This window comes from Mesocricetus auratus, unplaced genomic scaffold, assembly GCF_017639785.1.
Source record: "Mesocricetus auratus isolate SY011 unplaced genomic scaffold, BCM_Maur_2.0 Super-Scaffold_100026, whole genome shotgun sequence".
NCBI lineage: Eukaryota > Metazoa > Chordata > Mammalia > Rodentia > Cricetidae > Mesocricetus > Mesocricetus auratus.
In genome coordinates this window covers 8,534,199-8,561,564 of record NW_024429207.1, presented here as the reverse complement: position 1 = coordinate 8,561,564, position 27,366 = coordinate 8,534,199, and the positions used below count along the sequence as shown (strand labels likewise).

The window sequence follows — 27,366 nt, the reverse complement described above, 5'->3', positions numbered from 1 at the left end:
CTCTTTTAAGTATACCTGTTTAGGGGGAAAAGTTTTTTTTTTACATTATTACCTCACACACTGAAGGTATATCCTGAATTCTCTAACTTCACATGGAAATGCATCTTTTCGGATAAGATGAGCTCTGAAATCTGATTATATCATTGGCTTCCTTTCTACCAGAGCTTTAATTCTATAAAACTAACATAACTGATGACATTTTCCCTTAAATTAAACAAAGCCCCCTTCTACAATGTGTAAAGTATTCGGGCTACATTTTAAAGTAATTTTTAGATTTATTATCAGGACGGAAGATACCATCACCCTCATTTAATAAAGCAAACTATAATCAGAGTAATAAATAACCTGGTGTCATTTGGAAAGTCACCCTCCTTTTGACCCAGTGGTCCCTCAGTGCCTCATAATAACCACAATCCAGTAAAGTCGTTTGACTTGAGCTGTAGGTTATCATGCAATGGAGTATTACATCATAATCATTTGAAACCCTCAATTTTTCTCTTCCTTTGAAAGAAATTAGAAAAACATGCCCTCAAAACCCTGTTTCCTCCCTTTGGGGCTTTGCTACTTATTGTTTTAACAGTGAGGAATGCAAAGATTAGGATCATCAACTTGTTCCCTACAGAATCTTCTAGCCCTGAACTGCCTGGTTCTCAGACTCCTTTGTCATGTATTGCCCTCCGCTTCTAACCCAGTCTGTGAGCAGAGGTCCTGAAAGACCATAGTACAGAAAATGCCTGCAGAGAAGAAGGACCGGAGCTTAATGACCAGGACCCAAAAGGACTTTGACACATGGAGTGTGTGCCATCCATTGGGTCATCTAACCAAAGGAGCTTTCGAGTTCAGAAAGAGCTAAGAGGAGCGTTGATTTGAAATTCAAGTATTTCCATTTCTAATTAAAAGTAAATCATTTCCAAGAAATCTACATATGTTCTAGTTGATGCATCCCAGAATAAGGGAGAATATTTTTTCTGGCTAATAAGATAGGATGACTTCTTGAGTGACTGGCATTGGGAAACACTACTTCCAATTGATCAGAGAATTCATTGGTCACTACATTCTCTTGGGAAATAAGTCAATGATTTTACAACCATTACCAACATTTTCGCTCAACAAGCATACCAGTACCATAAGTTCGTACTTCTAAGTAAACAGAGATATCAAGGAATTGTTCTTTCTGGCAGATGGACATGGCCATATAAAATAGGTTCTTTCATTCTTCCTTTCCAGATGTTTAAAGCTAGTGTCTCAATTGTTGTGCTAATACAAGTTAGCTGGCCATGCCCTTTCTAATTCTATCTAGTATTGAAAACTTCTCGGGAAGTGATTGAGAATGGACAGTGGCAGAATGCATACATTGAGGGCCTGGGTTCAAGTCCCTGGGTTCAATTCCCACCTCTGCAAAAAGATAACCAATAAAGGAGAGAATGAGGGAGATCCTAATTGCTGGGTGCAAATTTAAGGAGAGACCAGATGGAGGCATAGATGTGGAGATTGTAATTACTTTTTGTTGTGTTTTGAAAGAAAAGATTTGTGGGTAATGAGGTAACAGGAGAGATGGTGTTAACGAAAGTGGGAAGAAAGGGGTGAGAGTTTAAACTTGCAAGACTTGACATGCCTGCTGGAAATGTCTTGATAAAGGCATCCAGTAAGCAGCTAGGAAAACTTCAGCTATCAGGAAGAAGTGAGACAAATTCTGGGGCCAATGAGATCTCTGATGTTGCCTACATGAAGGGAATAGGCCTGGGAGTACAATGTCTGGGAGGAGTCAGGACAGGAAGGTCACAAATTCAAGGCCAGCCTGGGCTGCATAGCAAGACTCTGTCCTCCCCTCACAAAAAGGTGGGGGCAGTAAAGGCACTTGCTGCCAAGGCTGTTGGCTTGAATTTGGGCCCTAGGATCCACATGGTGGAAGGAGAGAACTGACTCCTGCCAGTTGTCCTCTGACGTCCCGCATGAGGTATAGGAGCACATGAGCGCGCGCGCACACACACACACACACACACACACACACACACACACACACACACATGTGCACTGACAAACACATGTGTATACAATAAGTAAATATAATTAAAGAAGTAAGATGGTTAAGGAGGGATGGAGGGGAGGGAGGAAGGGAAAAAGGGAGGGAGGGAAATGTGTTACCCAGTACTTCTGCCATTATGTAAGAGTGAGTTCACTTGGAAGATAGGTACCTAGAAACCCCTGTTCTCCCGACTGTGTGAGTTCAGTAGTGACTAGCCAGAGTTCTGCACCTGGGAACTGTCACAGTCTCATGGACAGTGACCGTTTTCTCATCAGAGAGAAGTGACCAAGCATTCAGAGGGCACACATAGACTCAGGCAAGCACAAGGTAAAGGCAGGGTTTGGATGAAGTGGACCTTGCATGCTGGACAGCAGGGCGTGGAAAGAGCACAGGAGGTTGCCTGGTGGGTCTGAAGGTAGGAACAAAAATGTCAATGAGTCTTGGTGTGTTGTGGGGATGAACACAAAGGCATTGTAGTCACAGGAACTTGGGACTCTTTCCAGCTCTGTGATTGTTAACTCAGTGTATGTGGACAGATTCTTGGCATGCTCTAGAGCTCTACCCCCTACTTACGGATGAAGGCCATCACCTTTGAGGGTCACTATTAGAATAGAATGAGATGGCTGTATAGTGAGTGTATAATGGGGATTAATTCTGTCAAGACTGGCTGCCAACCAGTCACTAAGGTCATGTTAGGGTTAAAAACTGACTGCTCCTGGAATCACGGGGCTGTGGGAAACTATTGATACATAATTAAGTTTGGCCAGATCCAGAACAAAAGACTATAAACCAGTTATACAAACAAATAAAAATATATTTCTACAAACAAATAAAAGAATACTTGCTATAAAACCTACTAGGTTTCAAGGATCACTTGGTTCTTAGATTGCTATAGTCTACTGTAAAGTTTAAAGAAACTAATCTAGCAGTGGGGTTGTATACCTCCATATCTTTTGGTCCTAACTAGATTGTTCTCAGCAAGTCCCACTGTTCTTCCAGTGCACAAATGAAAGGCCACAAACAAACAAAAGCCAACACTGGGATAGAATGTATACAAGCACTGCTTTCGAAGAACTGAGATTAACTGTGTTAGCAGAAGCTAGGCTCTAAGCCTAAAGAACATGCTTACAAATGCCTATGCTCATTTTGTAGTTGACTTACCTGCCTAATTCCACTTTTCTTGGGCTGATCTAAAACTTAGTCTTCAGTTCATGGGGTACTGGAGTTTTGTTTTCTTCAGGGTTAGTCAGGGAGGTAAAATAGCACTAAATATCCTTATAGTTGATCATTCATCGGATGCTGCATCAGGTAGCATGACAAATTCTTCAAACATCTCTCATTGACTAGTCCCAAAAACATTCCCACAAAGGGATTATTCTCATCTTATGTAAGAGGGAATAGCCTCAGAAATGTTTGACAACTTGCACAGGGTCACACATATGGGGAGAGTGAGACTCAGATATGAATCCTTGATGTCCCAAACCCTGTGCTCTCAGTGTTTTTCAAGACTATCTATTTGTGGGAACTATAGGTAAGCCAAAAGAAAATGTTGCAATTTGCATTTTATCATACTTTCTATAGTTTTGCACATGGGTTCTATGAAAATAACTTTTTCAGAAGTAAATATTGATTTCCCCCCTCAAAGACACCAAATAGTTCAACAATAAAAAGAAATAGAGCCGGGCAGTGGTGGCTCACACCTTTAGTCCCAGCACTCAGGAGGCAGAGGCAGGTGGATCTCTGTGAGTTCGAGAACAGCCTGGTCTGCAAGAGTGAGTTCCAGGACAGCCTCCAAAGCCACAGAGAAACCCTGTCTTGAAAATCCAAGAAAAAAAAGTAGTAGGAGATCAAAAACTAAGATAATTTTTATATATGCTGAAATTATAGGCTTTTAAAAAAGTTTACTTATTTTTTTTGCTTATCTATATTATTTTTTGTTTCTTATTTTTGTTTTGTTTTTGTTTGTTTACTTGTTTTTGAGGCAGAGCCTCATGTATCCCAGACAAGCCATTCAGTCCCTCTGCAGCCAAGGATAACCTTGAATTTTTGGTTAATCTCTTTTCATTCCCCCAAATCCTGCGATTACTGGCCTGTTCTACCACACCCAGTTTTATGGGCTTTTAGGGCTCAAACCCAGGGCTTTTTACATGCTAGGCAAGCAATATCCCAACTGAGCTACATCTGTAGACTAGTCATATCCATACTTTAAAAATCTAATTCAAGTTCTGAAAAATTCAAAATAAGGACCAAAGAGCCAAAGAAAATATATGAGGCTTTGACTAACATTTAGATAGCCAATTATGATGTTATAAGACAAAGCAATAGAAAACAATTAAGCCATCTGCATGTAAATGCTTTATCAGTTCCATTTATTTTTAAAATTTGAATCTGCTGTAACTAAGAGATTATACATACCACTGGGAAACTGATAGCTGTTAACTTGACATTCTGTGTGCAATGTCAGCAGCCCCCTGTGTTTGCTGGCAATGAAGATTTACCCTGGATTAAGAATGATTAGTTCTACTTTGGAGCTAAATAAGTTCAAACAGAGTTCAAAAATAATCAACAGCCTTGTACCAAAGCACATGTCAAACAGTTTCCCTTTGTTGACTAAAGAAGACCAATCTAAAGAAGAATACTGGGTCTGTGGAAAGCATGTTCCTTGGGAGAAAACCCATCTCACTGTCTTCATCTTTTTTCTCTTATTATAAATAGCAAGTTTGAACTCTAACTTCTATAGGATTCATTATACAGGTCAATATTAATGTACTGGGGAAAAGAACTCATCCTGCCCCCTTTACAGGAAGAAAAAGGAGTGTAGCTTAGTAGAAGAACCTGCCTGGCATGCATGGATGTGGTCCCCCTTATTACAAGGTTTCAGTGCTCAGTTCACATTATAAGGCATGCCCTTGGCTAGCTGTGTTCATCCTTCATCTGCTCATGCATCTTTTCATCATTGTGAGTTAAGTTTCATCTTGAACTAGGACAACATACTATGTAAGCAGGAGAAATCCCATATCCCCTTGGAGCTTTGACTCTGCTAAGGTCTATTTGTAGGTCTATTACACTTTGTATCTCAGGCTTGGTTGGCCTGAATGTATGAATCTGCATAAACAAAACATATTTGTGATAGATATTTACTATGTTGGCAAATTTGCTTGCAACATGTTCTTGGCATGTAGGTGATAGATTTATACATGCCTTTGGAAGATAGTGGTGGTGGCATGTGGCAAAGGTTTGCTCTTTCTAGCTTAAGTAGAGGTATGTAGTTTTAAAGTTGTGCTAAAATCAGCATGCTTTCAGAATTAGCAATCAAGACATTAAAGTTGTTTACAAAGAAGGTTATTTTAATAAACACAAACATGTTATATCCTTAAAAGTACAGTGATTTTTCTTGAGTTGCTTCCATATCCTACTCATGACCTTTAATTGATAACTCAAATTTTTCCGAAGTCAGACACTATGAAATATATTCATGAGTACCCAAGTCACCCCTTCTGTTCCTTTGTGAGATATGGGAGATGGCAGCAATTTCAGTGGTACAGAATCAATGCCTGGTTACAAATATTGCTCATTTCAGGCAAATGTGAGCACCCATTTAGCTGGGTCCTAAGTGAATCTCATCAGTGGTTAAGGAATAAACATATTTTAGACTCTTTGAGAACCAAGAGGCACTTTATATCAGTCCAAGGGACTAGTGTATGAACAGGGTTATTAACATTCTTAGCATTCAAATGTTAGAACTCCTTCTCTGTGGAGAAAGCATTTATAAGTATAACTGGCTATATAAATCAAAAATAAAATTAGAGTCTATATTGGCTCCTTGCATGTGAGAACCATTGCAATTTTAGAGGCATCCATCTTATTGGGTACCTTGCAGTAACCCCTTAATTTTATAATTCTTAACAGCCTACAGTAAGCTATTAGAACACATCAAACAGATGAAATGACACAGAGATTTCATGTAAGTGAGAGAGCATTAGAACATTTCAGTTGCAATTTGTCTTTGTGAGTATAGACACTATCTTAATATACATCTGGTCTACCTCCTCCATTGTTCATGGGTTTTACATTTTTATCCCAGTTTCAGTTTCTCTTAGGACAAATTAATATAACCACCATAGCAGTGGGTAGAGATAAGTGTAATCAGGAATAAATCTCCATATCTCCTTAGAAGCTGTGAAATTAGAGACATTTTTCTTAGCTTCAAAATTAGCAGGTACCCTTTGCAGTATGATAAGTACATTGCTTTTCAGAAAAACACAAATAGCAATGAAAGCTAGTGTCATGCATTCCCTTACTCTAACTTCAAAGTAGTCCAAATTGTATATGGTTACTGTATGGGAAGAAACTTCAGAGTCAAAAGAAGTTTCTAAATACACTGAAAAAAGGTGAGAAAATGGTCCAGAAGCAAGATTTATAAACTGCTTAACAAGCCTTCATCTTGACCATTTTCATGATGTTTAAGTTCTTTTTTTCTCTCTGTATTGTTTTGGAGGCTGTCCTGGAACTCACTCTGTAGACCAGGCTGGCCTCGAATTCAGAGATCCGCCTGCCTCTGCCTCCCGAGTGCTGGGATTAAAGGTGTGCACCACAAACACCCAGCGATGTTTAAGTTCTTAAAAGAGGAATGTCATCAAATATTGTATCAGTAATCAGAATGACACATTATTATTTCTCCTTCAAATGATTCTGTTGTAACAAGTGAGTATGTTCTGAAGATACAATATAAATTTACCCATTTAAAAGTTAAATGAAAATAGAAAATAAGTGAAATAGTTTATTTGTTAAGCTATATTTACATAATCCCTTATGAAATTAATTATATCAATTAAATTGTACATAATTGCTAAATATTACAAAACACAGTCTCTGTAGTTATATAATGTGCAAGGTATCATTATAAATATTTTTTATTATTCAGTTGCAAAGCTGCATGTTGATAAATAATGAAATTATTATGTCTTTATTTTTCATGACTCCTTCATGGAAACGGTAAACTTTGAGTGAGATAACATGAGCGAGATAATGAGAACGGGGAGTTCTCTACATGGTTAGTTAGAACGGGAAGGAAATCAGCTCATTCCCTCTGCATCTCATCTCAGGGCGGTATAAAAGTAGTCCTCAAAAACCAACCTTAAGCTGATTTTGAGGATTAGAAAGAACATTGGTTTTTCTATTAACTGTAAGGACAAGAGAAACATCACAACAAAGATGACCTGACCTGGTCTGAATCAGTAAGTCAGACACCTGAAACAGTATCGGGAGCCTACAGCCTGTAACCCAAGAACCCTGGATACACTAGTCCATGTTCTTAAGTTTATAGGTCGTGGTGTTTGTTACAACTTGAAATTTCCAGTACCTCTGTAGCCACTCAAAATAGAACGTGGTGCCTAGGTCTGTTTTGGAGGCTCAAAGGTGTGTTTAAAAGTGTAGGAGTCTTTGAAAGAGGCCAAGTGGGCAGATCCTAATCAAGTAACACGAACATATAGTTCACATTACAGGATGGTCGAGCCGCCAGAGTTTACAGTTCAGGATGGGGAAAATGGTGGGCACCGTTTATCCTGGCCTTTCCAGTTCCTCCTTCCTTTTCCCAACACTGTATATGCAAAGCCAAGGACAATCTAAATTTTGATCTCCTTATCTGTTTTGCAGGTAAGATTCATCACACAGTATAACTTTTAGACTTACCAATAAACAAACCACAACAGAATGCTATAAAGTTACTTCCACTGTGAGTTTCTTTTTTGTTTCCAGAAGCATTTGACTAAGTAATCCTTATATTCATAGAATTAATTTATCTCCAGAATTACCTCATGTCTTGAATCACTTTTTTCTAATTATTCTACACAACATTGTCTCCTTTGGTGACTGATTCTGGGATCATTTTGCCCTACTCGGGTGCCTTTTAAAGTCTTCATTAAATGTGCCTTGTTTTCAACCTCAGCACTCCAAATTTTGTTTCTCTTTAGAAGATATTCTATTCCTCCTGTCTCAAATTATTGCAGTTCTCACCGTCTCTGCTACTGGTGTCTCTTTTCTCCAGAGAAGCTTCTTTTTGTTGCTCCATCAAAGCTAGCACCGGATACTTAAATGAACTGGCTGTTGTGCCCAGCAAGTTCATCAGGGTTTAACAGCAAGTGTCAATCAAGGCTGCTCCCCAGCAAAGCAAGCGGCAGTTGTCACTGGAGCAGCCCCAGTACACGTGGCACAAACCCACGGGAACCTTTGGGAACACTAGCCTATCCCAAATAAGAGACTGGTGCCGTTTGTGGCCTTCTATCTCGGAAAGGAACAATGTTCCTCAGACCCTCCTTCAGTAATGGTTTTCCTATATAATCATCCTTCACACTCTTAAGTTTCAAATTCTGAAGGCTCATTGGCCTGGGATACATGAAAAGTGACCGATGCCCAAAGTCAGAATTGGTCCTGGAAGTCTCTAGAACATGCCAGATTTGTGAAGTGCTGACTTACAAATAACATACGAAGTGTATCTGTGGATGCGTCTCACTGTGCGGTAAAAAGCCATGAGTTCTTAAGGTGGGGACACTGGTAGGGGAAACACGGCATGGGGTAGAGGAACAGACAGAATTAGGAGTGAGGTTTGTACAAAATGCTTCTGATTTTAACTAGAGCAGAGAGGACTCGGAGAAATCAAGGGCCTAATGTAATTTCAATCTTTCTACAAAATAATGAAATCACACACACACACACACACACACACACACACACACACACACAATTCCACTTTAAGCTGTTGTTTGTATGACCATCAATGTGATAACTTATCTGTCCTTTTCAGATTACCTCTCCTTTTGAAGTCCTGTGAAGAAAATGGTTTTTATTTACCTTTTTTTTAGATTTCCTTTCTAATGTTTCTATTTAATTAGCCAATACCTGTTTTTACTTCAGTCATCTTTCATTCATTATTGCTGTTATTTTAATTTTCCTTTCATGTTAGCCCTTTATGTGAACATATGTCTACCCATCACCTTTGGTAACTGGACATTATACAAAGAGCTAGCTGTATTCAAGTTTTTGTTGTTTTTGTTTATTTATTTATTTATTTGTGAATGGGAGGTTATGGATAAACATAATTACAGCCCATGCAAACAAGGCTTACAGGACTCAGTTCTCTTCTCCCATCATGTAGGAACCAAGAATGGAGTTTAGATGGGCAGACATGGCAGCAAGTGCTGACCTGCTAGACCATCTCACTGGTCCTACATTCAAGTTTTGAAAAAGAAGGTCCCATTCTCAAAAGGCTTAGAGTCCATTAGGACAAAATCAAACACCTACCATGACAATAAATCTCTTTCTACAACACACATTTACTTGGAGTCACTTTTCACAGCCTCATTTAATTATCTCAAAAGGCTCTCAAATAGGTAGACACTGCTGTCTGCATTTTATATTTTATCAAGTAACTCCCCTGAAATAGCATGGTTTGCTACTGTGGAAGCACAGCCCGGAGCACAGCACTGCCTGACTCTAAAAGACTCCAGTCCTCATGTTGGCAATGTAATCACCGCTTTAGGAGACAGACTTCAGCTATCATTAGTTATAATTATAGTCAGCCACCATAGGTTAGTGTGTGTTTGTAACACAATGCACAGGGTTATAAGTCTGCCACAAGTATAACAGATTCACTTCTCCTTTCTCCAAGCCATTCCTTTTAATACCAATAGCATTTCACTTCAGCCTTCTTCTTAACATATGAGATGATAATGTCATTGATTTAAAGAGACTATCCAATCAACTGCAGGACAAAACTAGGGACGAGATGAGCATTTCTTAATCCAGTTACCGGACAATTCTGTGAACTCTTACTTAAAGTTCAAATAGGAAAACAAAACAAAACCCAGAATGTGAGCTATCTGAAATAAATTATAAGAAAACTAAATTCAATATCCAGGTATGTCTGATTCATTTCATTTTTCCCATCAGCAAACTAAAAATGCATACATTTTGCAACTAAATTACGACATTTAGAAAGCATTTTTCTTTTGAAAATCATGGTCTAATGATTACTGTGTGCCAGGAGTGATTTCTTCTGCAGAGTATTCAGTCCTCTATAAAATGTTGTCAGGTCAAGAATTATATGCCATTTCCAAAGTGAAGGAATTGGGGCTCAGATGTACCTAAATCAAGGATTTTTATTTTAGAAGCACTCTTATTTGCATATTAATCCCCCATTCCCTTGCCCTCTCATCCTCCCATGCTCCCCACTGACCCCCCCAACCCACCCCTACCCACTCTCCAGTGATAGTGAGGACCTCCACAGGGGACCATCAGAGTCAGTCACATAATTTGGGGGAGGTCCCAGGCCCTCCTTCCTGTATCTGGGCTGCAATAGTATCCCTCCAGAGGGAATGGGCTCCCAAAGTCCATTTGTGCTCTAGGGATAAACACTGGATCCACTGTTAGAAGTCTCATAGGCACTCCTGGCCTCCTAGCTGGCACCCACATTCAGAGGGCTTGGTTCGGTCCAATGCTGGTTCCCCAGGTTTATGACTAGGGTCTCTGTGCTCTCACTAGGTCAAGTCAACTGCTTATGTAGATTTCTCCAGCACCATCTTTGCAAGGATTTTAAACAATGCAGAAGCAGAATTTTAACTCAGAACTCTATTGAGAGGCCATATTTTTAATACAGCACTGTGTGTCACCAAAGTGATGAAGATAATATAAGCCACAGAAACAACCACCACTTAGGTGGTACCTGCTGTGAGCCAACACTGTCTGAACAGCTTTCCACATTTGTTAACTCATTGGAATTGCATACAATCAAAGGAGTACAATGCTACGATGGTTCTTATTTTATTGTTAAGACATCTGTCCTGGCAAGTTTTTAATGTCATCTTATTACCGCTAGAGTCACCTGAGATGAGGGAACCTCCACTGAGAAAATACATCCCCAAGCTGGGGCTATAGGCAAGACTGTAGAACATTTTTTTAATTAGTGGTGTGGGGTAGGGGGCAGCTAGGTCATTGTGGGTGGTTCCACCCCTGGGCTGGTGGTCCTGGGTTCTATAAGAAAGCAGGCTGAGCAAGCCATGGAGAGCAAACCAGTAAGCAGCGCCCCTCCATGGCATCAGCTTCTGCCTCCAGGTTCCTGCCCTGCTTGAGTTGCTGCCTTGACTTCCCTCAGTGGACTGTAATTTGGGATATATAAGCCAAATAAGCCCTTTCCTCCTCAAGTAGCTTTTGGTCACAGCGTTTGATCACAGCTATAGAAACCCAAAGACAACATCTAAGGCATACATTATCAAATTGACCATAATAGTCAGAAACAATTGTCATATTCTATAATAGCAGCCAGGGTCTTTGGTTCTTATAACCAATATAAAGACCAAGACACACGTGTGACTCTCTGCTGTGAGATCAAATGTATTGTCATTTATCTTTATTCCTTCAACTAAAGTATTTCATCAGAAACAAACAAACAAAAACACCAATAATCCTTAGACTGATTCCTGCATATGTCATCATAGGTATTTAGTTCTTGGAAACAATGGGCTTCCTAATCCAATATAGCTGTACTTCAGTTATGAGTAGCAGCATTCACTGTTCTCAGAAAGGCATATGTGGAACTGTTGTTACTGACCAGAAATGAGTCTTCAAACTGTCTTTTCTGTAACACAGAAAAATTCCATCTTTCAGTTTAGATTTTGAAAGCTTGGGTAAGCTGCGTAAGTGACCCTGTTCAAAGTGTTCTGAAGAATGCTCTGGCCATGTCTACCAAGAACAGGATAAACACTGGGTTCCTGTTCTGGGCTTCCTGACAATTACTGCTGTGTTCTCAGTCCTCTTGGCATCACTGATCATTAACCGTAGTGATTAGAAGAGCCAAACACTTTACTATATTTAGAAAAAAAAGAGGAACGTATATCAAATATTGAACTTGTTATGGCTGTAGGCATCTTGACTGTATTTTCTGTGCTAGTGGGCCTGCAACCTAATGCGGTGGCAGTTTTGAGTGCCAGTGTTGATATCTAGAAGCTGCACTTCTGAATCTGAATCTATTTTTACATGATATCTTAATAGCAGGTCTAATAGTCCCAGCTATCTTTCAGCCAGCCTGATGTAATAAAGTTGTTCTTAGGTGGCTGTGTTCATTGAGTCCAGCTTCAAGAAACAGGCTATCGCTGAAAGCCTTTGACAAGCTGGATTTGCTTCAGACAAGGAATTCAAGCAAAGGCCATCTGGTCTGGGTTTACCTCTATTATCTGGCCCTTAATGGTACAGGAGGTCATCCCAGTCATAATACGAGTACAAGGTACAAGGCAAAATGGCACAGAACCAAAAGCAACCCTCTGGGGAGGTGTTGTGTTGTTATTGTGTGTGTGTGTGTGTGTGTGTTTGTGTGTGTGTGTGTGTGTGTGTTGTGTGTGGGTGATGTTTTCCATGTCGTGCAGCTTATTAGAAGGGTGAATAAAGGGAAGTAAGGGAAAGCCAGCCTATGAACAGGTACACTCTCCAGACTCCTCCACAATGAAGAAAGCAGAATGGGTTTCTTGGTGTGTGCAAAACGGTGTCGCCCATGAGCATGTTCTGAACTGCAGTGAACATGGAATGTTGACAAGTGCAGTAAATATGGGATGTTGGCTTGATTGCAAAAAAAAATAGACTTGAGGAGGATCTTCAGGCAAAATCATCTTTAAAGAAATAATAGCTTGATGAGAAAATGCTGGTATTGGCTGCTGGGTAAAAATGTGACTGTTTTCTAAAACTAAGATGTCTTGCAGCTGTCTGGACACATAGTGGCAGGTTGGACACCGTTCCCTGCCTGTCTCCATAAATCAGTCTACACTAGTTCAGCCCGGAGGGTATAAAGGAATATTCAACCACCCCATTATTATTTTTTTTTGTAAAATTGAGTTAAGGTTACTCATTTCTTAGCATTGTCTCCCAAAGGGCTCATTTCTGTGGTTTCCTATTGTGATGGAACCAGGACCATGAGAGCATTTGTAGGTATACTGCAGTAAACAAAGATGCTGTAAAAATCCAGAGATGACTTGGTCCCCAGCATTGAGCACCAGGACCTTGTGTGTCGCATTTGTGACTAAAGGACTGACGGCAGCACTGATGCAAGGAGACCAGTACCTGTGTGGATGAGCACATCAGCGCGCCACAGAAACATGTGTTTGTTTACAGAAGTCAACACGGACAATGCTCATATGTCCAACTTACATTCATGTGGGGAGAAGTTTTGATTATGGGCTTAATAAGGTCTGTTTTTGTTTTTGTTTGTTTATTTTTGAGGCAGGATCTGGCTATGAGCCCAGGCTGGCATTGAACTTGCTCTTCCTCCAGGTCTTCCCATATGCACCACCAGCCCTGCTAACTTTTATATGCTGGTGTCTTTATTATAATTGACCTTTATGAGTTACAAAGACACTTTTCTAGGGTGTGTGTGTGTGTGTGTGTGTGTGTGTGTGTGTGTGAGAGAGAGAGAGAGAGAGACAGACAGACAGACAGACAGACAGACAATCTTTCTGTGTATGACATATGTGTGTGATATAGTGGGAAAAATCAGTCTCAGTTTCTAATATACACTTATTTAATAATAATCAACACATAAAACTTAGGAGACGTCAACAGAGGTGTGAATTTCTCCCACCAGCCAGCACCCACCCAGTTCACAGTGGACAGTAGCTGGCCATCCTCTACTCTGAGTCAGTTCTGACACTATCTGGAGTCTAGACTCTAGACAATAGAATCAGATTCTGGAGTAGTGGTCCTCAACCATCCTTATGCTGTGACTCTTTAATACAGTTCCTCATACAGTGGTAACCCCAATCATAAAATTATTTTCATTGGTACTTCATAACTGTAATTTTGCTACTGTTCTGAATCATAATGTAAACATCTCATACGCAGGATATCTGATATGTGACCCCCATAAAAGGGTCTTTTGAACCCCAAAGGGGTTACAACCCACAGGTTGAGAACTGCTCTTCTATAGGCTATGTGCTCAGTCCTTAAGCTCCCCAACCTTCAGGTGCCCGTCCCAGACAAACGGCATGTTTTGTTTTGTTTGTTGTTGTTTGAACCCAGCTTATGAACTATCAACTACAAATTGGAATCCCCACTTCCCTTTCTTTTATTCAGTTAATTTTCTAGAAATGAATCAAGGCCTCAGGGATATATGTTAACTGGTTTGCTGTGAGTGATATAGGATAAGGTACAGATGAAGAGACACACATTAGGGTATGAGTGGGGATGGAATATAACCCTCCAGACACCTTCCTATGGTAAGTTGTCCAGAAACACACTAAGTCCTGTCCTTTTTATCCCCTGGAGGCTGTATTGCTTAGACATACACCATTGATTACATTATTGGTCACTGGTGATCAGTTAACCTCTTAGTCCCTCTGCTTTCCTTGGAGATCAGAGAATAAGGCTGACTATCCCAACCCTCAAACCCTGCCATAGACCTTACAGTGAGAAGCTCCTAGTGGTAGGCAGATATCAGTCACCCCTATAGCATGCAAAGAGATCCCAAGGGCCTCAGAACCAGTGGCCAGGAATCAGGGATAAATAATCACTTATACTTCGCAACATCATGCATACAAAATGAACTTTTATGATACTATAATGATAATTGTTGAAATATACCAAGGATTGTTTGTTTAATTTACTCATTTATTGGATGAATCAGAAAATACAGCAATCATGCTCCATGATGACCCACAGCGTGTTTTACATATTATCAAAGAATATAAACAAGATGACATATTTTAAAGCATTGTTAGCCTATGCCAAGTACTCCTGAGTCCAATGTCACAAAAGGTTACTTAGCCCCATCTGGAATGCACACAGTAAAGTCCAGTCCACGAATGACTTCAGTGAAACTTAGATTCCTGTTTTTCACCTGTAGCCAAATTTGCTTTTCTTTTAATGGCATAGATTTGTCCCTTTACCTAAAGACAAGATTTCCTCTCTTCTTGTTTCTAAATTATTGACTAGCAATTCATTTGCAGTTCTAACCAATATACAATACAAATGAAAAAGGCTTTCATACTATGTGGAGAAGACTGGCATTACTGTTGTTGATAGCATTGCTTGTACAACTTCTGCCTAACTGAGCGTCCACAAACTGCCATATAAACATGAGGCATGGCTTGCAGAGAAACAAATGGTATAACCACCTAATAAAACAGAATAATGGATCTTTCTTTTAATCAGAAGAAATATTGCTTAGGAACCTCATCTGAAGGATTCTTCCACCTCAACGGAATGTCAGATGGGTCTTAGAAAAATCTGGAGGCATGACTTGTGTGTGTAGGAACAATGGATTTAAAATTGATTTAAAAAAATAAATACAAATTTATTGAGATAACAGGATTCATTAAGCATTGTGGGAAAAATGTGACACCTGCCTCTTGCAAAAGCTTCTTAGCAAAATATGTAAGTGTAAAGAGATATTCCAGAAGGCCCTGTGGTTGGAAGCAACTGCTTAAGTAGAATATGCAGTAGGATTTTGGAGGGGGTTGTTTTTCATAAGAAACTTCATTTCACAAGTTCAGGCAGATATGTAAGAAAATTGTGCTTGGGTTGCTTGATATCTTTTGAAGAATTCCTTTAATCATTTATTTATCCAACAAGCCAGTAAAACCTTACTTTATGGCGGGGACAGATACTACACCCATGGAGAGTCACACTGAAGGAAGACTAGGGGGAAATGTAGGAGGAAAGCACTAATAAGTCAGTCACTCAATAAATGCTCCTTGATTTGACCTAGCAGGGAATGAGGAATATGGCCCAGAGTTAAAAGTGAGAAGACTTTACCTATCTGGATGGGTTGTGGAAGGCCTTTCCCGGGAAGGACATGGTGACTTCTGCACAGCATGAACTGCTGAACAGAGAATGCAGAGGTTCTGATCCAAGGACATCATGTATGTCAAGACCCTACATGTGACACATTTCAGATCCCAGGGAAGTGGGAAGGAAGAGAGCTAGAAGAAGGGTAATAGAGGTAAAGATGCAAGATACAAATCCTGCATGATCTTAAGGAGGCTCAACAGTTACCATAGTATTTTTTAGCCACTTTTGCATGTGTCAATTTCAAATAGAATTTAAATGCTAAGAAAATCTAAATCATGATTAAAAAGCAGCATGGATACCTTTTAAATGTGTAGTCAACTAATGAATTTATACTCTCTGTCTCTCTCTGACTCTTGTGCTCTCTCTCTGTGTGTGTGTGTGTGTGTGTGTGTGTGTGTGTGTGTGTGTGATACATACATGGTGTATGCACACACTCATGTGCAGGTATACGGAGGCCAGATGAGGACACTGGGAACCCTCAATCACTCTGTGCCTTATTGCTTTGACTCAGAGTCTCACCTTGAACCTAGAGCTGAGCAAGCCCCAGGAATGTGCTGTGGATTCTTCCCCCCAGCTCTGGGGTTTAGAGCATCCATGAGACCACGCCAAGTTTGTTAGGTGAGTCCTGGAGATTCAAACTCAGGTCTTCATGGTCTCATAGCAATAGCTCTTAACCATCAGGCTATCTCTCCAGCCCCTCAAGTAGTGACTTTCAAAACAGTAACGTTTTAACTAGAAAACTTGAGTTTTAACAAAAGTTTAAGAAATTTTTACAAAACTTGTTGTGCCTGGTAATAGTTGGTTAACCTTGCATTAAGGATCTTAGCTTCAGTTGGTAAAGCCCAGTTTCAAGGTATAATTTTACATACAGGTACAAAACAATCTTCTGAAAAACAAAGCTTACCATCAACAAACTGGCAGTGGAAGTAATTAGAAGTATGATGTGGCAACCTTCAAATAGTACAGTAGCCGGAGGACCTTGTGTGACACCAAATGGAAACATTCTGACATTGGTAAGGACTTAGAGATTAGCTCAGAGTTCAAGTGTAGAGGAGAGCTCTGTGAGTAATCAGGCCCTTGTCTTGGACCTCAGTTTCCCAACTTAGGGCATTGATGCTTTTTTCAGTGCCCAGCAGACCTGAGTATGACCTGAAGGGTGCTTAGCGCACAATAAAACTAAGAGCAATGCCTTTCGGGCCCACACTTCACTTTGATGATCATGACTGAAGCAAATGACTGTGCCTAACTTCAGCTGTGTTTTACATTCTTTTCATGTCTTCCTTTAATTCAGTTTATCAGATTTCTATAGCCTCTGTAGCAAAAGAATCTGACTGACATCCTTTTCAATACATCCTTGAAATTCGTGCCTCAAGCCCTAAAGCATTTTCCTAAGAGAATGAAACATTGTTCTCCTGGATTAGACAATGCTAACGCACTAGGAAGGCTACTATGAAAGCTTTTGGTATCTGCAACACAATTCACTTTTCAAAGGGGGTGAATTCTTGAAAACAATATTCCTGGGAAAACGACATTCGCTTCCTTCCTCCCAAGCTCCTCCCGAATAACAGGGTTTGATGAGGCATCGGTTGAGAAGTCTGAAGTTCTCTTGAGAAGAGAATTTTTAAAAGCTTCAATCTACATGAACTGAAGACTTTGTACAGAAAAGTTATTGGAAATCACCACACTATCTAAAAATAATTGCTGAATGTAAGCCACACATTAGCCATCAAGCTTTCAGCCATTACATATTTGTAAAGTTTTTCTAAAATTACCCTCCCTGACACACACACACACACACACACACACACACACACACAAAACACTTGAAAAGTAAGGCCACAAGCGGAAAACGGGAAGGGGGTGGGTGTTTGTCTCTGTTTTGCTGTAATAGGGGATGGACATAGAGCCACCTATGTTCTGGCTTGTGCCATGCCACAGAGCTACAGCCGGAGTAGAAACTCTTAAATGCTGCCAGTGTGAGCCCAGATGTTCTTTTCCTGGGGGATTTATTTTTATAAAGTTCTCCAAAACACTGAGCACTCTGGGGCTACTTGCAAAAGTGAGGAGTATATTTGAAAGGCTGATGAGATTATAAAACTCTAAACTAGCATATTCATTTATTTAGGATGGAACAGCTGCATAGGAAAGGATAATAAAAAGACTCTCTCTCTTCCAAACCATGTGTCTGCCTTACCAGTGGTTCTGATTGGGGTGTCATTTGAGTTAAAAAGATTCTCCCACTAGGATGGTTCAGTCTACACAAAATGTGTCTTAGCGGGCACGGTTCTAACCATCTAGACTCTTGCCAAATATTTGGAGGGAGAAAAGAAGATGGCCAAGTGGTCTGCCTTTCAACATTTTCTTCCACACTGAGTTCACTTACCTCCTTTGGAAATATTATTCCTATTCTAGCATCTGAAGCCTAGTCTGTGCTTACGCAGAATGGTACTGCTGAGGCAATTGGCCCCACTCTGGAGATTCACCAGGCTTCTCATGCCTAGGTCCAACCTTTTTATTAGAGCACACATCTCTGCCCAGATAGTTTACCTATTCGCACATCTCCAGACCATGGTAGAGGGTCACTTACACATAACCACTGATGAATTATTTGAAACTGATTTATTTTAAAAAGAAAATACGAATGAATGTAATTAGTATTGCCGTTGAGAAAAAAGTCACAACAGGTACATAGAAAAATCAGAATCGACCATCCTTTACCATTTTAAAATATGCTTTAAGTCTAATTTGCTCTCTGGGATGCTGGGTATGTTGAAAGGAGCTGTTTGGATCCTGGCTCGGGGTCTTTGGGAACAAAGGGGACTCTGGAGAGACACAGTGTACACAGGATTGATGTTAACTGAAGGCAGGGACCAGGCCCATAACCTCCTTGAGTGCAGATTTTGAGGTAACGTGGCCATGCAGGTGAGAGTATGAACTTCCCGTGGGATCGGTGTGGAAAGCAGGCAGCAGGGAACTAAAAATAATAGCTGATTTAGTAGTCAAATCCTTATTTGTTTCATTAACATTTATAGTTTCTCATGGGGTCACATTGAAAGAACATGTTTCTTTTTATAAATAAACTATTGTGATAAAAATAATTTTAAGAAACTTGTCCTAGATCTCAAATCTTTATTGGTAGACTTATCATTCAACAAGTAAAACAAGTACTCATTTTAAGCTGGAAGGTTAGGTAACACTTGGCCAAAATATGACCAGTTTATCAAGCAGAAAAAAAGTGCAGTATTCTATAATGGTATTTTAAAACTGGTAAATATTTTAAAACCAAAACTAACCTTATTTAAGATTATAATTAGACATCTTGAATTTAAGCCATAGGCTTTTTAAATTATAATATCTGCATTATTTTAGTATATGGTGAACTCAGCTAAAATATTTCACCAATGTGCCATACTGCTTAAACGAGTCACATGACACCACTCTGCAGCGCACTTGGCCCACTATGTTTTTAAAAGCCATTCCCAATGTCATTAATCCAAGGAAGGCTTTGGTTTTGTTCTTGCCTCAAAACAAGCCACAAAGCGGCGGGAGAATTCTTGTAGCTCTAGAGTAAAGCATTGCTTTCTGAACGCTTACATTTTTGTGTGTTGCTGGATACACGGGGGGGGGGTTGGGGGAAATCCATCTTCTTAGAATCAAGGCTTTAAAAAAAAAAGCATTGCAGGATTCGCTTGACAGGGCCACCGCCTTTCCTTCCTAGTGGAAGTGTGACTTAATTTTTTGACACAAGCTAAGGTCTTCTGGGAAGAGGAAACCTTAATGGAGAGACTACCTGTGGGCAAGCCTGTACTGTAGAGTGTTTCCTTAATCAGTGATAGATGAGGGAGGGCCCTGCCCATTGTGGGTGGCGTCTGTCTTGGACAGGTGGTCCCGGCTTACACAGCAAAGTCGGCTGAGCAAGCCAGTAAGTAAGTATGATTCCTCCATGGTTTTTGCTCCAGTTCCTGGCTTCAGGTTTGTGCAGTTGAGTTCCTGCCCTGGCTTCCCTCAGGGAAGAACCATGATCCGTAAGCTAAAATTAACCCTTTCCTTTTGTTGCTTTCGGTCATGGTGTTTATCACAGCAATGGGAAGCAAGATAGGACAAGTGGCAGAGTGGGAGCCTAATGGAAAGAGTCCCTTCCTTCAGTCTTGGTAAAAAGAGACCTCGGCTCTGTTTTCGCTAACTCTCGCAGCCTGAGCATAGTAAACCTTTAAATGCCAAGCTTTTGTATTCAGAGTTCCCAGCCTATAGTGAGCTGAGAAATGCTTGCCACATATGTTACATGAATGAATACAACTTCTAGATTGCTTTTATTCATTCTGGAAACCAAATAAAAGCTGTAAGTTTGTCTGTCATGGTGACCCAGTATGAATGATTCCTCCTCCCACAATTGGGCTTGTGGAGGCAGAAACCTTTGCATCATGTCATTGGATGGTCCCCAGTCTTAGCCAATAGATAAGAAATGTCATCAGCTTAACCCGGTAGCTTTCAAAAATAGCATAGTTAAAGTGGACACGTAGGTGTCTGCTAGAAAGAAACCATTTGCCTGTGGTCTTAAGAATAGGCTGGTAGAGGATGTTTAGCTGAGAGATCTAAAGTGTTGCCTTGAGAACCTTTGTGAGCAAGCCAGGAGAGGTAATCAGAAATCCCCTTGCCAATGCGACATACCATCTTCCATTCTACTGAGCAGGTAAACCTTTTGAAAACTTCAGGGTTGCAGCCGCAAGGTGCCATGTTCCTTTAAGATCCAGTCGTGCGTGTGTGTGTGTGTGTGTGTGTGTGTGTGTGTGTGTGTGTGTGTGTGTGTGTGTGTTTTCAATAGCACTGGCAGTTTCCCTCAAAATTTCAATGAATATTTGCACAATGAACCAAGTTGTTGTGGGTTTCCTGGTTTGTGTTGGCTTTCCCCCCCAGGGTGGGGGTGGTGACTCGGGCAAGGCATTTTCATCCCTTAGCAGACAAGTCCAGCTGCTGGTAATGCTGAAAATAGCTCAAATGCTCTCAGGCCCGGAGCACCACCCAGCAGCTGAGGTTCTTTGCCTCCCTCATTTGCTTTCTCTCCTGACCCCCGGTCCCCCTTTTCCTCCCTGCAGACACTTGGATTGGACTTAATCTTAAACCTCTGGAGGTCAAGACCTTTTAAAAAGGGCTAAATAAACAATCTCTACACGGAAAAGGCAGCTGGCTCCTGCTTCCTCTGTTGGAGCAACTGTGAAGTTCAGCCTCTTCAAGGTAAAGTTTTGTTTTTTTTTTTTAAAACTCTGGGATGACTTCTCTGCTGGTGTGGTCATGACTAGTGTCTCTAAGAGAACTTTTTAGTGAATATAGGGGGAGGCCGAGGGATTCCCAGGTAGACACTGTGTTTTTGGATGTGCCAGCAGCATCCTGCATTTTTTGTGAGTGTGATTGTAAACTTTGCCTAAAGCCCTCTGCCCCGGCTGCCGGCACCAACCCGCCTGTTCCTGAGTACGGCCTTCAGAGGTCTCATTATGTATGACTGCCACAGAGCTGAGAGGACCTGGAGACACCATCATTTTGTTGTTTAGACTGCTCTTATTTTAACTTTCCAAAGGCTTTCTTTAAACAAGATGCAGCCCATCTGAGTAAAGATGGTGTATTAGTTATTACTGTTGATGCATGGCAAGTGGCTCTGTTATAGTGTGCTCTCCTCTTAACCGTTTTATTCACGGCTGGTGTGGAATGAGAAGTTGTTGGGGGACTGGATTATTATCATCATCATCATTATTGTTGTTGGGTTTTAGATCCCTAGTATACTTTGGGGTGACTGAATTTGAGAACGCTTCCCCAGGCTGAAATTTAGCTAAGCTAACTCTCTCATGAGGTGGATTTTCTGACAGGGTTTTTTGGACAGTAAATTAGCTAAGCTAACTCTCTCGTGAGGTGAATTTTCTGACAGGGTTTTTTGGACAGTGAGTATTTTTTTGGATAGTGGTCTGGCTCCCTCCTCCCCCTCTCCCTTATGCTTGCACTTGACATTTTGCAAAGCACTTTGATCTGTGGACTTTAACCTCAAGCACACCATTTACTTTGATTGTGAGTATTTACTATGTTCAGTTAAAAAGGCTTTCTTTCCCCTTAATGCTTTGATAGTTATTCCTTCAGGTAATTTGCTGGCTTAGCTTCTGCTGCTTCTATGATTTAGATTTTATTTCTAAAGGAACCTGCAATTTAAAGAAAAATGTGCCCCTGCAGAGTTCTCTCAACACACTGACTATCTAACACAGCGGTTCTCAACCTTCTTAATGCGATCCTTTAACACAGTTCCTCATGTTGTGCTGACCACCCCGACCATCAAATTATTTCTGTTGCTACTTCATAACTGTAATTTTGCTACTGTTATGAAATGGAAATATCTGTGTTTTCCAATGGTCTTGGGCCACCCCTGGGGGTTGTGACCCACATTTTGAGAACCACTATTTCTGACAATTCACAGCTCAGGCTATCTAGAAGATAGTAGCAAAGAGTTCACAGAACCAATTCTGTCAAGCCCTACTGGAGTCTCCTGCTTCCCCCAAATTACCATGTGCCTTGAGTCCTAATTGTTGCTTTTAAAAACATGAACACTGTATTCCTTGGCATTCCATGATGCTTTTTACCAAAAGACTTTTGATTAAAAACAAAAACAGAAAAACATGTATTGAAATGGTCTAGTGATCGTTTGAGTAACAAAAAGAATAGGACAAATAAAAAAGCAGAAGAAAAGAAAAGGTAAAAATAGAAAAGTAAAATAAATCAAAAAACCAAATCTTCAGCAGCCTAAAGTTTTAGTGAAACTTCTTTGATGTATGGAATGAAAAATTTAACAAAACAAACAAAAAATGCTCCCTAAAAGGGATGGAATCTTAACCCTTTTACTAAACGTTAATCAGTTTTAAATATTGTCTTTATTTTTGAAACCTCATACACACCATTGCATTTTCTTCCTGCTCTTTTCAAAGCATTGAATATCCTCAAAGCCTCCTGTTAGCTACTGTTCTAGATACCCCTGGTAATATTGCCCCTGTTCTATTGGAGGCTAGGAGCCTAACCCAGTCAGGAAGAGGCTGTGAGGTCTCAGACTGTGACTCTACAGGGCTGATGCAGTCTGCTCTGTGACCCTTGTAAAGAGAGGAAGCCAATGGCCAGCACTCAGGACTTGAAGGAGGCAATGGGAGGGAGAATGTTCCTCCTCAAGTAGAAGCACATGGAGTTCTCTTCTCCAGTGTGTGGATTATGGTAGGAAAACCTGGAAATGGGTCAGCTTCATTGCCTTGCTATTTGGCCTCTTAGAATCTACACTATAATGAACACATCAGTCATCTTATTTCTGTAAGCGGTCAACTTGCTTCTCTATTACCAAAGATCAGCAATGGTCCCTTTTAGGAGTGGGAAGTCGTGGTGAGCACTACCACCTACAGATTTGTTCCTAGAGCCAGGAACAGTGCCGGTAGGGCAGGTGCAAAGTCAAAGACATCAGAAAGTCAGTTTTCAAGATGGTAGACTGGGATCCCATGCTGATGAGTCATGCGATGTCCTATTTACCCTTCTTCCTTGTGTCCCTCCGGTTTATTTCACTTTGAAGCATTGGACTGTTCGAATGGGAAACTCTAGGAGATACCTAACTGAGGCCTGAGTTTCACATAGGCTCACACAGTGCTCTACCCAGCCTTGCTCGAAACTCAGCCCATGTTTGCCAAAAGTTTCATGAGTGTCCGCAAGCTGGATTGGAAACCTAATCCAAAGCCAGGTGACTCCTGATGACTTAGAGGCTTTGTTGTGTGTGGACAGAAGCTGTCAAACAAGAACATTCCTTATTTCCATGACTTCTAGTCTACTTTCATGTGTATACACATTTCTTTCTATATAGTCTATGACTATTTCAGAACAAGTTGAAGTCTAAAATGAATTTCTACAGCTGTGGTACTTAGGCGTTGGCAAATACCAGCCTGCATTTTAAATTCAGCTCAGCTTGAATCACGGTGGTGTGAACATGCTGGTATAATTCAGTTAAAGGAAGGAAGTCCCCAGAGAGCTATGGAATGTCTTTCTTTGCTTAAATATACCTCTGTGCTTGTGAAGAACAAACAGTAACATTTTGTCCAGGTCTGTCCTCTTGACAGTGTGCCCTTTGTTCACTTTCCAAAGGTGGTGTCAAATATATTGGTGGAAAAATAATAAACTTCCCCCAGATTTTTTCCCTGCCTGCTCAATTGATACACTCCTAGGGAACATTGAGAGCATTGAAACGTTTGCTACTCTTGCTTGTAATGTAAACTGAGAATAAAGGAATAGTCAGTGAAGTCAGCTTCTCTCAGAAAGGCGTGCTAACCCAGAGCTGCTGTGTGTGAGAACAGACCTGGTTGTTTAAGTGTGTGTGTGTCTGTTTACGCGAGTGCGTGTGTGCATGGGGATACTGGAGGGAAGAGAGAGGAGAATGGGTTTGCAAACTTCTTTCAGCAAATCTGTGACCTCAGAAACAAAAGTGGTCAAACCCTGAATCTGAAAACATTCCTTTGTTGATCATATTAATTTTGTTGGCTGAATGTCAAAATATTTTTGGTATTATTTCTCTCATTAAAAGTAACAAGCATTAGGATTCCAGACAGAGTAAATAATCTCCAACAAAAATAGGACCACTTTGTAGACTCACATAGTTGTAGAACTTCCATGGGTCAGTCTTAGCAAAGTCTTCATGACTATGAGGCCATCATAAAATGAAAAGTCTTCCAGAAAACTAAGATTCAACTTGACATTTTCTTAATTGGACAGTGTGTGACCCCATCTGAGAATTCAGAGAAATGAATTGGTGACCTCAATAAAGATTTAGCTTGACTGAATTTACTGACATTTATGAATACAGACTCCTGATCAAATTAAATTCCAGAAAACATGTTTTTGGAAACTTTAAAGTCAGTTTTAAATTTAACCAATTGTACTTTTATTAATGATGAAGTTTGCATCTTGATGACTTTCCAAGTCACTGTTGTTTACCGGACACTACATAAAGCATAAAACATTATAAGATAGCAACAGCAAAACTTGCAATTAATATATGTAGATTTATCTCTGGCTTCACTATTCTGGCTATAAGATTTATGGGCATATAAGAATTGAATATTCCCAAATTAGCAAAATGAGAAGAAGGTGCTCAAATCCAGGTCCTATAGAAAATGACGTAAAACAATCAGAAGCATCCTACTAAATGCACCCTGGCACAGGAGTTTAGTCTTTCAGGCAGGTCCATCATCCATAATGTTCATACAGAAAAGAACAAACATGCCATACCGAAAATAAATGCCAAGCTTATGTATATGCACATGCTTCTCCAGATCATTAAACAGCTTTTTCACAAATGACTTCAGTTGTCGTTTAAGAATGCAAATATCTCCTAATTAAAAATCATTTTACACTTAATTAACTACCAGAAAGAAATGAGCCATTTCATACTTATATATTTCATAAGGCTATATTACAATAGCCTAAATGTATATATAGTACTTCTTTTCTTAAGCAAAATGCAAAAAAATTAATGTGGTTCAGATCAGGTCAAGATCAGACAGTCCTTCCCAAGAGATTAAAGAGGACTATTTGCACAGCACAAACAATACACTCATCTTCATAAAAGTTATCAATTTCAACCATAGAAAATTATTTGAAATAAGAAATATTGAAATAGGACACAGTGCAGAGGTTAAGCATGTAAGTCAATGATAGAACATCTATGCATGCTACTCTGAGTTGAGTTTGATCCTCAGGACTATCACAGGAGAAGGAAGGGGAAACGGAAGAAGGGAAGGAGAGAAGAGGAATTAAAAACAACTTTAATCATTAAATTCCCATATCCCACAGTTATCATAGTGTCCGCAGTCTCCTAAGACAGTCTTTCACACTGATATATATATTCCTTGTTGAAATGTAGGAAGTACTATAAAGTTATACTGGATTTTCTCATTGTCACTCTCATTCCTGGGATTTCTCCTGATGAATCGTAGAGTAAGAGATGGAAATGAACCTCTGAATCAGTCCTATACACACTGGGACATGTGGGATAACTGGTCTACCACCTAGGTCTAAGAATGGAAAGGACCAGGCTGGAGGAGAAAGTAGACTGCCTTTTCCTAGGAACTTGACAAAGAACTCCCCTGACTCTTCAGGTCCCATTATAATTTTTTCTTTCTCCAAAGACCTTCTCTTATATTTTCCTGTCTCTTGTTAGGAGAAACAGAAATCTCTCTTGCAAATTCATCAGTATTGTGCTGCTGATGGAGAGAAGTAGTTCAAATAGCTAACTCTGGGTTTCAAGATCCCCATACATTACAGAACTAGCCCACAGCCCTTGACCTAGGACAAGATGGGAATGTGGGTATCACAGGAGATTTGTACTTTATAACTGCTATTGACTGATTCACAATAAAATCCAAATAGACTGAACAAGATTTCTATTTATATTTTTTAATTCAAACAAATTTATTCTTAGATAAGAAATATGAAGACAAGTGTTCTTACATTCCATGCTTATTAGTAAAACATATTAAATGGTATTCCACTATAATTAATATAATTCATTAATGATGATTATTTTAACCAAAGTCCATGCTTTCTCCTCCTTTGTACCCAGTGACCTTCCTCTGTCCTGGGATCCTGTCCAGATTATCAGATTACATTTAGCCATTCCTTCTTAGGCTTCTCTTAGCTATGACAGCTTCTTTCCTTGTTTTTGAGAGCTGTGACAGTTTGGGGAATACTTGTCAGGTATTTTGTAGACTGTCTTATTGAACCTTGTCATGTGTTTTTTCCTGTAATTAAACTGGGCTCACCTGCATGGGAGAGGGAAACCTCAGAGCAAGTGCTCTTCTTATCAGATCATATGGGTACATGGTATCAATAGAACATATGGCTGCTGATGGTGTATTTGACCACTTGGCTGAGGCAGAACTCAATAGGTTTCATTTCCTATAAAGGCACCTGCCCTTTCCATATTGTACTATTTTAGTTTTATTTTTTAGATTTTTTTGAGACAGGGTTTCTCTGGCTGTCCTGGAACTTGCTTTATAGACCAGGCTAACATTGTTGTGAAAAATGTAGGATAAAAAAGTCTTCTGGGAAGAAACATTTATCTTGCCTCACAGTTCCAGGGAATACAATCCATCACATGGACAAGGCAAGGCAGCTCCCTGGTGGGGATATTTGGCCTTTGCCAGGTAACAAACAGCCAGATCTGAAGCAGAGGGGATAAAACCTTCAAAGGCTCTCTCTCTCTTAGTGGCCTCGGTTACGGTATAGAGGTGTAAGCATTTCAACAGATCAGATGTGATGGACAGGGATGGATTATGGCACTCAGGAGCCAAAGAGTGTTACAGCTCGGCTGGAAAGGTACTCTGGCACTCAGAGTCACAGAATACTGGGTGTTACAACCTGGATACAAAGGTATTCTGGTACTCAGGAGCCAAGGAATACCACAGGTCCCATTAAGCATAGCAGCTTACAGCCTTGCTTCAGGGAAAGGCTTCCCC

General features: G+C 40.2%; 1 protein-coding gene across 28 annotated transcripts in view; it reads left to right on the top strand.

Moving 5' to 3' along the window:
- Sorbs2 (sorbin and SH3 domain containing 2) overlaps positions 1–27,366 on the top strand; it is a 300,895-nt gene that overhangs the window by 117,583 nt on the left and 155,946 nt on the right. For all 28 annotated transcript variants that reach the window (XM_040731909.1, XM_040731910.1, XM_040731913.1 and 25 more), the window contains one exon: positions 20,947–21,085. The gene's annotated coding sequence lies outside the window, so the exon portion shown is untranslated. The remainder of the gene's footprint in view (positions 1–20,946; positions 21,086–27,366) is intronic.